Source organism: Scaptodrosophila lebanonensis, unplaced genomic scaffold (genome assembly GCF_003285725.1).
Source record: "Scaptodrosophila lebanonensis strain 11010-0011.00,11010-0021.00 unplaced genomic scaffold, SlebRS2 tig00000020-arrow-arrow-pilon, whole genome shotgun sequence".
NCBI classification, from domain to species: domain Eukaryota; kingdom Metazoa; phylum Arthropoda; class Insecta; order Diptera; family Drosophilidae; genus Scaptodrosophila; species Scaptodrosophila lebanonensis.
In genome coordinates this window covers 106,840-121,659 of record NW_022060534.1, presented here as the reverse complement: position 1 = coordinate 121,659, position 14,820 = coordinate 106,840, and the positions used below count along the sequence as shown (strand labels likewise).

The window sequence follows — 14,820 nt, the reverse complement described above, 5'->3', positions numbered from 1 at the left end:
ATCATTTCTTGAACTTTGTGGATTTTATAGAAAATTTATAAAAGATTTTGCAAAAATAGCGAAGTTAATGACAAAATATTTAAAAAAAGGTAATAAGCTAAATCTCAATGATCAAGATTATAAAAATGCATTTGAAAAGTTGAAACTTTTGATATCGTCAGATCCAATACTAATATATCCAGATTATAAGAAGGCTTTTACACTAACAACAGACGCAAGTAGCTTTGCCATAGGTGCAGTATTGTCTCAGGAAAATAAGCCAATATCATTGCAAGCAGAACACTAAACGAACACGAATGTAATTATTTTACAATTGAGAAAGAATTACTAGCAGTAGTCTGGGCAACGAAATATTTTAGACCATATTTATATGGGCGTAAATTTAAAATTAATTCAGATCATAAACCTTTAGCATGGCTTCATAATATAAAAGAACCAAATATGAGACTTCAAAGATGGAAAATTAAGTTAAATGAAATCGACTTTGACATACAACATATACAAGGGAAAGAAAACCATGTGGCAGACGCACTATCAAGAACAAAAATTGACACGCAAGAAAATTATTCCAATGAGCAGTCAGCTGAACAGTCAGATGAAGTGCAGTCAAATGTAGCAACAATACACAGTGCGAATGAAGATAATACAAACTCGATAGAAATTTCAGAACGACCATTAAATTTATTTCGTAATCAAGTTATTATGATTCCAGGGAATGAGCAGTCATGTACAATTCAGAGATATTTTCAAAAAACAATTACAACAATAACCTATACACCTTTAACACTTCGCAAAACAAACGATTTATTAATTAAATATTTTTGCGGACGCACTTCCGCCCTTTATATATCAAGCGATTCAGATTTTATGAAAATACAAAGCGTATACGAAATATTAATAAGACCAAATACCGGTACACGAATATTGCGCGCAATTATAAAACTAGACAATATCTATACATATGCTGATTTTAAAGAGAAAGTATTAGAATGAAGACGGTATTCATCAAGGCATAGACAAAACTTTAGCAGAATTTAAAACGAAGTACTACTACCCCGATGCGGCTAAATTAATACAAAATATAATAAACTCCTGTAAGACATGTAATCTTTGTAAAAATGATCATAGAAAAACTAAGGAGCCATTTCAAATAACGCCAGAACCAAGAGAAATAAGAGACAAGTACGTTATAGATTATTATTTTTTCGAGCAGCGATCATATTTAACATGTATCGATATAAAATCAAAATTTGCACAAGCTATTAAAACAAATATAACGGATTGGGTAGAAACGAAGAGGGCATTATTTCACATATTTACAACTATAGGAAAACCTAAAGTACTTAAGATGACTCAAGACCCCGGCATGACAAATAAATGTATAAAACAATGGTTGGAATCAGAGGACATAATAGTAGAAATAACAAGTACTAAAACAGGTATAGAAGACATTGAACGATTACACAAGACTCTTAATGATAAACTCAGAATTATATGTACAGAAAATGAAACAGAGAAGCGACTCATGGATGTAGAAGAAACACTTTATGCATATAATCATAAAATAATACATAGTACTACAGGCAGAACCCCAGCAGAAATATTTTTATACAATACAGATATAATTCATAATGTACTACAAAGTAAGGAACACAAAATTTTAAAAATAAATAATGGGAGAAAAGAATATGAAAGAGATCCCCGCTTTGTAATAGACAAGAGACCCCCTAAATCACGTAATACTTTTAGATTCACTAAGAACGTCAATAAAGATTCGTATAAACACTTTACAGAAAATGTTCGAGGCAAAGAATATAGAAAATATAAAACATATGAGGAAGAAAATTATACACAATTCAAAATATAGGGAGCAAAATGCTGAGCCCAATGATGATATCCCTACCACTGATGGCACGAATATAAATATAAATGAGGCCAACTCAGAAAAATGAAGGTAAAAATATATCTGAAGGGTATAAGCATAACACAACTTTCTAATTTACAAATTCAATTAAATAGATAAAACCGTAAAAACAACTAGCAAGATCATCAATTTTAAGCCCAAAGCTGCTAACCATAAAACGAACCTCTATGCAAGCTTAGAAAAAAATAAGTCTTGGAAAATAAAACCTCAGTTTTTTGCAGTAATTTACCCATTCAAAAATTTTAATGCAAAATAAACTCTAATAAATCTGTTCTTTTGACATACACAATCTTGGATTACTAATGAAAAAAAAACAAGATAGAACGCTACAGTCGAGCAAGCCCGACAGTAAAATAGCCTGTACTCTCCACAAAAAGGAAAAATTAAAAAAAAATTAAATTATTAAAAAAATGAATGAATTAATTAATTAAAATAATTAATTTAATTAAATTAGAATACATGTTTATGTTCAGTTTAAACAGCATACATTTACATCACGTACCTATGCGTGTTCATATGCGTGTATGTATGCAGCACAAAGTTGAACAAAAGCAGCAACAACAACAACAGCTGCGGGCAGCGCTGCCGACAGAGCTGCAGGCAGCGCATGAGCAGCGGTTTTACTTATGGGTATAACTTTCTTCAGAATTGACCTATCATGATGAAATTTGGCACACGGACACATTAGTACTAACTGGATGTACCTACCAAAATTGATTTTTAAATTCCGAGAATTACGGAAGTTATAAGAAAAAATACGAATTGCGGGGGAGTGGGGGGGTGTATCAGAAAAAATAAACAAACTCGTTCTGCCTAGGGCTTATAGGAACCTTGATACCAATTTTGGTTATCCTAGCTCTTGTACTTACTGAGATCCTTGCGCTCATACAGACAGACGGTCAGACGGACAGACGGACAGACGGACATGGCTATATCGACTCGTCTTCTCATCCTGATCAAGAATATATATACTTTGTGGGGTCTGCCACGCCTCCTTCTGTGTGTTACATACATGCGCACAAAACTAGTATAGCCTTTCACCCTTTGGGTACAGGCTATAAAAAACTAGAAAAATAATAAATCTATATAAATTGTCAAGAAGAAAATCATAGACTTTAAGAAACTTACATAATGAATTGTATAAACTCAAAAAGAAAAGCATAGACTTTAAGAAACTAAGAGACTTTTAGATAAAAGAAGTTATGAAAACATAAAAAGGAAATTATAGACTTCAAGAAAACAACTAAATGAATTGTAAAAAGCAAAACAAAAGAAAGTCATAGATTTAGCAAACCACAAACAATATGAATTATCCAAACACAATTTAGAAAACAAACAAAAAATTTAAGTTCATTGAATTGTTAAAAAAATTACGCTGTAAATCAAGAAAAGAGAGAGAGTTATGTAAACAAAAAACTAAACAGAAAAAAAATTATCATCTAATTTGTGCCTAGAAGATAAAAAAAAAGAAAAATCACACCTTCAAATGTAAATGATTGTTATTACCAAAATCATAAAATCACGAAATTTGTTAAATTAACAGAATGTAATAACCCAAATTGTTAACCCTCAACTTAGCCACCACCATAACAAGTATGTAAATTTATAAAATATCGGCTTCTGTGGACAGCAGCATTCTTAAAGAGGGGAGGAGTAACATAATCAGCAGCTTAACAGAAGCATAACAATAACATATGTAATAACATTATATTATCATAATGTTATCGAAGCTATGTATACCAACTCTTGAAATTACGTCAGCAAAGATCACGCCATCAAGCTTTTTGGAACTGCAGCGTTACAAGATGAGCCAAAGTCATTAAAGGTCATGGAGCTTTTTTGGAGAGCGATGCTTTATCATATTTTAAGTCATTAGGCTTAAGTTAGTCTTAAGGTGACCTCTAAGAAGGAATGTACATATACAGAAAAATATATTAATGACAAAAAATCAACACTTGTAATTCGTGTGTTTGTGCTATTCCTAGTGCCATTCAACAAACATTGTTTTTTTTTTCATAGCATACTTTTAGGCTCTAACTAAAACGGACCATAATGTTTTCTTGCTGTTTTAAGTCCTGCGAGTTTGGCCATAAGCTTGGTTCAATGGACCCTACAGTGCAATGCTGGTTGTGCGACGACGCTGGTCACGCGAAATGTGCCGGGTTCGTTGGCCGGGTAACTGACTTAGGCAAAAACAACGGCTTAATCTGGTTTTGTGAAAGATGTCGTAGTATTGCTACCGAAATGCGTCAGTTTATGAAGCAGACGCATAAAAGAACTTCGTGCCGAGTTTCAAGTTTTCCACGAAAAATTTGTAGCGCTGGAAACGACGTTTCTTATATCTATATCCCAGCCTAACATACTTACGATCCCGGATAACAACACAAATTGTGCTTCACCTTCTACACCGGCTTACCCTAATCCTATCCTTGAAGCATTTGCACCACCTGCCGCGGTCTCACTTGGTGAGAGCGCTTCATCTTCCCGTTCACTTGCTGCCCCTATGAATAGTGAAGTGCTTGTTCCGGGTGTTTCTTCAGCCATATCAATTGCTAATGCTACTACCGACGTGATTGCTGCTGCTATTGCGGATATTCCTGTTACTGCTGCCTGTTCTGCTGTACCCACCATCGCTGCTGCTCCAAGACGCCCGACTTCTACTTCTTCTTCTGCCCAGCATGATCCTGGCACCACTCGGGCCTTAGTTGGTGTCCCGCCACGTCAGTCGATTTTTGTATCCCGGCTAAGGCACGATGTTTCAGAGGATGCCATCAAGCTGTACATTTGCCAAAATGTACCTTCTTGCTTAGCTGATGATGTTTTGGTTTCGAAATTCCAGTTTAAGTATAAGCGCGACATTTCGTCTTTCAAAATTGCTGTTCCTGAGAATTTATTTAATAAAATCGTTGACCCTACTTTCTGGCCAAAACATGTAGTTGCTCACAAATTTACCCGTAAACGCATTAATGCAAATAATAATTCTTCTTCCATAGCACCGTCTTCACCAAAAAACTAAATCATTCCTCTTCCCTGATATTTCATTATCAAAATGTACGGGGACTGCTTACTAAACATCAAAGGCTTTATTCAAACAGTACATCATTCGTTGCTAATGTTATTATATTAACTGAAACGTGCCTTAAACCCAAAGTATTAAACTCTGAAATATTTATTCAAAAATATTATATTTTCAGACTTGACCGTATACACCGCAAATGTGGTGGTGTTCCTCTCGCTGTAGATTCTCTATTGTCGTCTGAATTTATCTCTTTTGAAAATCCGTTTTTAATCGAGTTTATATGTGTAAAGCTTGTATTTGCGCGTTTTTCTATATTTGTCACTTGTTCTTATATCCCACCTGCATCCGATAATGAAACTTACCTTCTTCACTGTTCTGCAATACAACGCATATCCAGTATGCCTAAAGATAGAGACTATTTGGTCGTTTTGGTGATTTTAACATACCTGATGTTTCGTGGTCAGTATTAGAAAATTCAAATTTCCTAACTCCTTCTTCTGCCTGTCAATTTTTAGATGGTATGCTTGATATACCTCTTTTTCAAGTTAATTCTGTGTTAAACTCGTTAATGAAACTTCTAGACCTTGTTTTCTTAAATGATGTGTCAAATATGGTTATAAATAGAACACTGCCTTTGTTGCACTTTAACAATTGATCCGGCTTGAGGGACCATGTTGCACTCGGGCGCACAAGTGACAATCTCCTTTGTAATTCTTTCGTCACATCACAATACCAACGTTCACAATAGAAACACTAATAATTAATTACTCAATGATTAACTTTATTTGCAGTTTTTAAATATAACTATTTTTAAATTAGCTTTTGCACAGCGATCTTGCGTGTTTGCCGCAAAGAATCAGAATAAGAACAACGAACTAAAAAAGGAATGAACTGAATTTCTAAATCAAAAATGAAATGTTCTTTGAATAGTTCGATACATTAAATCGATAAACATAAACTTTGTGCTTCTTTAAAATTCAAATTTAACATTTTCAACATACTCCTCCCAAATTATTACATTATTTTCTTAATTTTGTTTCATAATGTTTTTCTTAACATCTAACTTAGCAAGTTTACATACGGATCTCTTATATATATTGTATTTTATCTTAACGTCTACAACACGAATATAACCGTCGTTGGCTTCGTATAATTTCACTACCAAGCCTTTTGGCCAAGTGTTTCTTGGAAGGTCCGAATCCATTACTAAAACTACGTCGCCTATATTAAGTGCTTCCTCATTTTTTATCCATTTATGGTTGCACAATATATATTGTCTATATTCTTTTTGCCATTTTTTCCAAAATAAATCTGCAAGTTTCTGCGAGGCGCGCCACATATTTACTAATTTTAATTCATAGTTTTCTGTATTTGTATACATCGTATCTCTATAATTTGGACCAATTAAAATATCGTTCGGCGTTAATGGCTCAAAATCAGGAGATTCTACTGGCGAAATAAGTTGTCCAGAATTTATCATATATTCTATTTCGCAAAATAGAGTTTTCAAAGTGAATTCTTTTGGGAATCGCTCTTTCAAAAGATGACACAAATATTGTTTAGCAATCCGAAAAAGCCTCTCCCAAGCTCCTCCCATGTGGGGTGTTAACAGTGGGTTAAAATACGACTTTCAGTTTTTCTGGGTAAACAAGAAAGGAATGCTAAAGTCGAGCAGGCTCAACTCTTAAATACCCTGTACCACCCCACACAGGAAAAATGAACAAACTCGCCCTTTCTCGGTCTCAGGAGAATCTGTAAACCAAGTTTGGTTATTCTAGCTGTTATACTTTCGCTATATCGACTCGGCTTGTCATGCTGATCAAGAATATATATACTTTGTGGGGTCTACCAAGCCTCCTTCTGTGTGTTCCATGTGCACTCGCACAAAACTAATATACCCTTGTACCCTTTGGGTACAGGGTATAAAAATTGATTTAATTCATCCTTTGGCCAATTTGAAATTATTTCAATGATATCTTTGTTTGCTTTTCTAAAATTTGTGCCATTGTCCGAATAAATTTCAGTCGGAAATCCTCGACGGCAACCAAACATGAATGCATTACAAGAAAGGTCTTCAGCTATCTCTAAATGTACAGCTCTGGAAGCCATACATGTAAAAATTACTCCATATCGCTTAACATGACTTCGATTAACTGTTATAAATATCGGCCCAAAGTAATCTACTCCTACTTTTAGAAACGCTCTTTCTGTTGGCTCGACACGACATTTTGGCAACTGACCCATGTAGTGCGCTTGCCTCGCGCAGCATAACCGCTTTTCAATTCTTTTTTTTTGAGCCCAGAAGTAGGCAAAGGAGTTATTTTGGTTCTCTTCTGTTTGGTTGTTCCTATTTCGGAGGATTTATCGCCCTCTTTTGGATAGTGAAAGTGGTAACGTCATCAAGAATTTCTTTTGGCATGACACTCGTTGTCAAAGGACGGAAGAAAGGAGGAATTCCCGCAAACAAAGGTTTCCTTTATTCGATGTTGGTCAAGCTCTTCCTTTTTGGTTTCGACCCCTGAAGTGAACAGTTGTGCGCGCTTAGCTCGATTATAAGTGGAAAAGTTTAACTTATACCAGATTATTTAAAAGTAATAGCGTGGTGAACGTGGCCCAGAGATATAATTATTTATTCGGTCACTGTCCAAGCGCCCTATTTACCAGTAAGTGGTCTGTGTCTTGCCTACAAATTTTACAAGGTTAGTGTTGACTTTTGCTTTTTTTTGCACCATTTCCATATGTGTTGATTAAAAGGAATGTAATTCTAATTTAGAGCGAGCGAATGAAGCAATAGAAGCCCACCCAGAACCGAGGGAATTAGTTCACATAATTTGTGGTGCTGTTCCAGTTAGGGTAGGTCATTGGCATCATATATATATTTGTTTTTTTGTTTGTAACAAGGCTCTCTTATAATTAGAATTGGCACCACAAGTGCAAAATCAAGCACAAGTGCAGTTTCAAGCACAATTGCTATTTTGTTCGAGGTCTTAGAACAAGTGCAGCCTACCCCCCGAAAAGCTCTGCACCGACTCCGTCACCCTGATGAAATATACGACAGTTCACCGTCGGCCTTTATATACGACAGTCGCCGCGTGCCGTTCAATTTTTAGTTTCGGTCGTAGTGTGCCGAGTCAGCTGCTTATGAGATTTTACCCAGTGGAGTCATTGACCTCGGGCCACCGAAAAGGGAATTAATAACTCGCGTCGAACGGGCCAGCAACGGGTCTACGTGGAAGATTCGGAGCTGCGACAAAATTTGGCTAAGGGTCCGTCCCCTAACCTCAAAAAGGGCGTAGACGACACCCATTTCATATATAGTTACCCATTCTTTTATTTTATGGTTTGAAAATTTTTTTTTATTTGTGAAGTAATTTTTTTTTGTGCTTAAAATTTGTGAAATAATACATACATATGTATTATTATGTATGCCAAAATATGCGCTAGCACAAGGCAAAAGAGAAAAGAAGTTTGAACACCACCAATATAGTGGGGAAAAAAAAAATGTACAGCAATTTGCTTTGACGCCGCCGCCTCTCTCGCGTAATATTGTTCTGTTTTTCAGCTGGCCGCCGCTCACAAAAGATCTTTTGGACGTGGATCCACCAGCTGTGAATGTGAGTACTCGCTTTACTTATTTACTCCGCCTCTCTGAGAGAGCTTTTTTTTTCTTTTTGTTTTTTGTGTTTGAGGGCGAAAGCGCGGGTGCTGCAAACCGGCAAACAATATATATATATATGAATTATTATTACAATAAATATATTGTTTGTCATATGTTCGCTGCATACGGCAGGCCACTTGCTGTCTATAGTAATTACAAAAAAATTAATTAAAAGAATTTAATTTTGAATATGGAAAAGTTCCTTTAAATTATTTAAATTTGCCAGTCATATTATTTTGCCCTGATGCTGCACCTATACCTTTGAATTTTTAAATTGTTAACCATAATTTTTATTATTTTATAAATTTTATTATTTGCCTTTACATTATATACATCTTTATATGAATTTGTACGATTGATAAGCAAGGTTGAAATTATTTTTATTGTATGGTTAACCACCACGAATAGGTATCTAAATGAATTTTATTCCAAATTTAAATTAAATGAATAGTTACACCACGATGTATTAACGTGTCGTAATTTATTAGAAGCCATGACGAGAGGTGGGTTTTTGACGTAGGTTCTGGTAATATTAGGGATCACCGGTTTCGACCTGCGGCCAAAGGTGATCATGGTAGGGTGGGCACCGAACCTGCTGACGCAACACCAGCAGCGCAGCAGAGACCAGAGGTAGAACCCTTTACAACGACAATTTAGTTTTTCCGTACTCGCTTTCTTTTCCGATCTAACACTTTCCTCCAGACATACCAAAAACAAAATATCCGTGAAAAAAGTAAATAAAAGCACGCGAATTTTAATGGCATTAAATATTAGCGATCGAGCAGGTAGCACTGCGGCCATAAAGAAGAACCACCCCCATATTGCCGACGACCGCCATAGCCGGAACAAGCGCGTGCTCCGCTTAGCCGCTACACCCACCATCAGCTCGGCCCAGAGTAGTAGCGATATACGTTGAATGCTACACCCATCATAGGTACTTTTGGACTGACCTTTTTGTTTTTACAAAACTGACACTTATTAACAATTCTTTTCACAGTACTTCGACATTTTGTAATCCAAAAACGCTGTCTAATGTTGGAAATTACTGTGTCCAATCCAATGTGGCAGTTTTTTACATGAAAATGTTGGACTAATAGTTCTGTAATTGGATGATTTTTGCTGAGAATTATAGGGTTTTTCGCATCAAAACAATAAGTTTGGTCAGTTATATTATCTAATTTACCTTTTACTCTCAGCTATCCGTCATCCGAAAGTATTAATGGAAGTGATTTAAGATTGCTTGTGTTGTCAATTGGATTTTCTTTGACTAGTGAATTTAATTCTCAAGCGAAGCTATCTGATTGGATCTTTTTAATAATAAGAATTTCAGCTTTTCTAATTTCAACAGTCGTCAATTCATTGCTTGTGGATTTTTTCGATTTTAATTGTGAAATGTATCTTAAGACCCAAGCCATAGCTCTAATATATCTATTCCAATTTGAAAATCTAGTCACATCTGGTACGACAACTAAATCTTTTAATTCTGTTACAATATTAATATATTCTTTTAAAACAGTTTCGTTGTTGACTTCACTCAAAATAATTTTTTCCTTCGGCCAATGTGAAACATCTTCGCGCAAAAAGGAAGGTCCTGTCAACCAAAACGAATTTAATAAAGGATCAATATTGAAAATCTTAGTTGCTTTATCAGCGGGGTTTAAGGCTGACGGCACATATCTCCAGTCAGTGGTGTTTGTGAGTTCTTGAATTTCACCTATTCTTTGAGCTACAAATACTTTAAAACGCTTACTACTCGATACAAGATAATCTCCGAGTCTGTCCATAAGTAGGTTTGATGTATTTTAATGTTTAAAGTATCTGATGTCATTTTACTAAGTCGAGCTCCTAATAATGCTACTTGCAACTCTAATCGGGGTATTGTCATTGGTTTTAAGGGTACTACTCGCGACTTTGCAGTGATTAGTACACTCTCGATTTGATTGTTGCACTTTACCTGCGAAATATTAATTAACAATTGATCCGGCTTGAGGGACCATGTTGCACTCGGACGCACAAGTGACAATCTCCTTTGTAATTCTTTCGTCACATCACAATACCAACGTTCACAATAAAAACACTAATAATTAATTACTCAATGATTAACTTTATTTGCAGTGTTTAAATATAACTATTTTTAAATTAGCTTTTAGCGATCTTGCGTGTTTGCCGCAAAGAATCAGAATAAGAACAACGAACTAAAAAAGGAATGAACTGAACTTCTAAATCAAAAATGAAATGTTCTTTGAATAGTTCGATACATTAAATCGATAAACATAAACGTTGTGCTTCTTTAAAATTCAAATTTAACATTTTCAACAGACTTTGTCCCTGCCCGAAGATCTTCACCATCCAACATTAGAGCTAGTGATTGATACTGAATTGTGCACCACCTTGCCTCAAAACCAAAATACGCGTGTACGTTGCTTTAAAAAAGCTAATTTTATTAAACTGAATTGTATTTTAGCGCAGCTTGATTGGTCTCATTTATATGTGTGTAACGATATGGACTTAGCCATTAATATATTTTATGGAACTCTTAACTCTGCGCTTGATGCTTGTGTTCCTATTTGTACTCTACGGCCATCGCGTCGTGTGCCTTGGTTCACTAAAGGGCTTTCCAAATTAAAGAATGCTAAGTCCAGGTTATATAAGCGTTTTTCAAAATCTGGGACCAACGCTGATTTTTACAAATTTAGTGTAGCCCGTTCTCAGTTTCTAATATTAAACAATCAATGTTATGCCGAGTACTTGACACGATGCAGACTTAACTTTTTTCAAGACCCAAAGCAATTTTATAGTTTTGTTAACTCAAAACGAAATGCAAATGGGTTTCCTTCAATGTTGTTTTTTAAAGGACTTACTGCTAACACAGATGCTGGTATCGCTGACCTTTTCTCAACTTTTTTCCAAGACACATACACAACAAATTGTTTCTCCTCTTCCAACATTAACTTTTACGGCAATATTCATGAAGCCAACTGCATATTCATGCCTGTTGTCGATGAACCTTCCATCTTGTCCGCGCTTCAAAATTTTAAGCAAAGTTTTGTACCCGGTCCAGATGGTATACCTAACTGCGTCCTGAAATTCTGTGCTGATGCCCTTAGCAAACCACTTTATAGACTATTCTCCTTATCACTTGACAGAGGCCGATTCCCCGATATCTGGAAAAGTTCTTCCATCTTCGCTCTCTATAAAAAAGGACCTAAATCTGACATTGAAAATTACAGAGGGATTTCTAAACTCTCTGGTATTCCCAAACTTCCTGAAAAACTGATGACCTCTCAGTTACAGCATCATTGCAGGTCCATAATTTCCCCTTTTCAACATGGATTTATAAAACGCCGCTCTACCGCAACAAATCTCCTTGAATTCTCATCGTTCGTTATGAATGGGTTTTTAGCTAAGAGCCAGATGGATGTTGTATACACTGACTTCAGCAAAGCTTTTGATTCTGTCAACCATGAGCTATTGATCCATAAGCTGGGTCTTTTGGGATTTCCCAAAAATCTTATCGTATGGATATATAGTTATTTGTTTGGCATAACACAACGTGTAATTTTTAACGGCGTACTGTCAAAAGCTATTAAAGTAACTTCGGGGGTCCCACAGGGTAGTCATTTAGGTCCTCTACTGTTTACTCTTTTTATAAATGATCTGCCATCATCCCTAACTTACTCTCGTGTACTAATGTATGCCGACGACGTAAAACTTTGCCTCTCATATAACGATGTTCAGTTTCATGACAATTTGCAGCTTGATCTCAATGCCTTCCAATTGTGGTGTTCGCGGAATCTGTTGAACTTAAATGTTGTTAAATGCAAGCTAATGACGTTCCACCGATGCAAGCCTCATTTCATTTCATATTATTTAAATAACTCTCCTGTAGAACGAATTTTCACTGTTAACGACCTAGGTGTACTGTTTGATGCTAAACTTTGTTTTAATGATCACATCTCCACCATTGTTAATAAAGCAAAGAGAACTCTAGGCTTTATTAAACGTTGGGCAAAGGAATTTGATGACCCCTACACAACACTAATTTTGTATACGGCTTTGGTGCGGCCTACCTTAGAATATTGTTGTACCGTCTGGTGCCCGCAATATGAAATACATAAAAATCGCATTGAATCGGTTCAAAAGCAATTTCTTTTGTTTGCCTTACGTGGTCTTGGATGGAGTAGAACTGACCCTCTACCATCATATTTTCACAGGCTACAATTGTTAGGTCTTCCATCACTTGCTGGCCGCCGGATTTTATTAGGTGTTGTTTTTATACATAAATTAATTACCGGCGACATCGAGTCTTCGGTGCTTGTACATCAAATTAACTTTACGGTACCACAAAGACTTTCAAGATTTTTTGTTCCCATAAGCCTAAATCGCTGTAAAAGCAACTATGCTTTGTACAGTCCGTTTCGTTCTGTGTAGCAACTACAATAATTTGAGTCATCTCTTTGGCCATGAGAGTTCGGTTAGTTCGATTAAATCTTGCTTGCTTAATTTCCTGATCCGATCTGAATCTTTTTAAATCGTTTGTAATTCTATTTAATTTAAATTTTTATTTTTTATGTTTTTTTCCATTATTTATATATATGTATATGTATATATATATATATATATATATATATATATATATATATATATATATATATATATATATATATATATACATATACATATATATAAATAATGGAAAAAAACATAAAAAATAAAAATTTAAATTAAATAGAATTACAAACGATTTAAAAAGATTCAGATCGGATCAGGAAATTAAGCAAGCAAGATTTAATCGAACTAACCGAACTCTCATATATATATATATATATATATATATATATATATATATGTATATCTAGTTTGTTATTTCTTTTCTTTATGTTGAAAATTGACAGTTATTTGTCAATTAAATAAATAAAAACAAGATAGAATGCTACAGTAGAGCAAGCCCGACAGTAAAATAGCCTCTACTCTCCACAAAAAAGAAAAATTAAAAAAAAAAATTAAAAAAAATTAAATTATTAAAAAAAATGAATGAATGAATTAATTAATTAAATTAAATGAGAATACATGTTTATGTTCAGTTTTAACAGCATACATTTACATAACGTACCTATGCGTGTATGTATGCAGCACAAAGTTGAACCAAAGCAGCAACAACAACAACAGCTGCGGGCAGCGCTGCCGACAGAGCTGCAGGCAGCACATGAGCAGCGATTTTACTTATGGCTATAACTTTCTTCAGAATTGACCTATCATTATGAAATTTGGCACACGGACACATTAGTACGAATTACGGAAGTTATAAGAAAAAACACGAATTCCGGGGGAGTGCGGGGGTGCATCGAAAAAAAACTCAAACTCGTACTTTCTCGGTCTTAGGAGAATATGGAAACCAAGTTTGGTTATTCTAGCTCTTATACTTTCTGAGATCCTTGCGTTCATACGGACAGACAGACGGACGGACGGACAAGGCTATATCCACTCGGCTTCTCATCCTGATCAAGAATATATATACTTTGTGGGGTCTGCCACGCCTCCTTCTGTGTGTTACATACATGCGCACAAAATTAGTATAGCCTTTCACCCTTTGGGTACAGGCTATAAAAATAAATAAATATAAAATATTCCATACATGCATACATACATTTACGTTTACATCAGAAACGTGTCTATGCGTGTTTGTGTACGTGTTTGTATGTGTGTATTGGGCATGGTTATATGGCTATAACTTTCTTTCTGATCAACCTATCATAATGTTACTTGGAATATTAGTTTAAAATTACGGGAGTTATAGAAAAACTAGAATAGAGGGGGAACGGGGGGGTGCATCGGGAAAAATGAACAAGCTCGTCCTTTCTCGGGCTCAGGAGAATCTGTATACCAAGTTTGGTTATTCTAGCTCTTATACTTTCTGAGATCCTTGCGTTCATACAGACAGACGGACAGACGGACAGACAGACGGACATGGATATATCGACTCGGCTTGTCATGCTGATCAAGAATATATATACTTTGTGGGGTCTGCCACGCCTCCTTCTGTGTGTTACATGTATACTCGCACAAAACTAATATACCCTTGTACCCTTTGGGTACAGGGTATAAAAAGCATAGCTATGCATTGGAGATTAAAGCGGCATACCTGGCAATCAAAAAATTTCGCCACTATTTACTGGGCGTCCGATTTAAGCTGGTAACGGACTGGTCAGCCTTCAAGCA

General features: G+C 35.5%; 1 long non-coding RNA gene across 1 annotated transcript; it reads left to right on the top strand.

Annotated features, from left to right (window-relative positions):
• Positions 1-1,367: 1,367 nt before the first annotated feature.
• On the top strand, positions 1,368-2,071 carry LOC115620176. Its single transcript, XR_003995211.1, has 3 exons — positions 1,368-1,439; positions 1,794-1,954; positions 2,020-2,071. It is a non-coding gene; the product is annotated as an uncharacterized LOC115620176 (long non-coding RNA).
• The last annotated feature ends 12,749 nt before the right edge of the window (positions 2,072-14,820 follow it).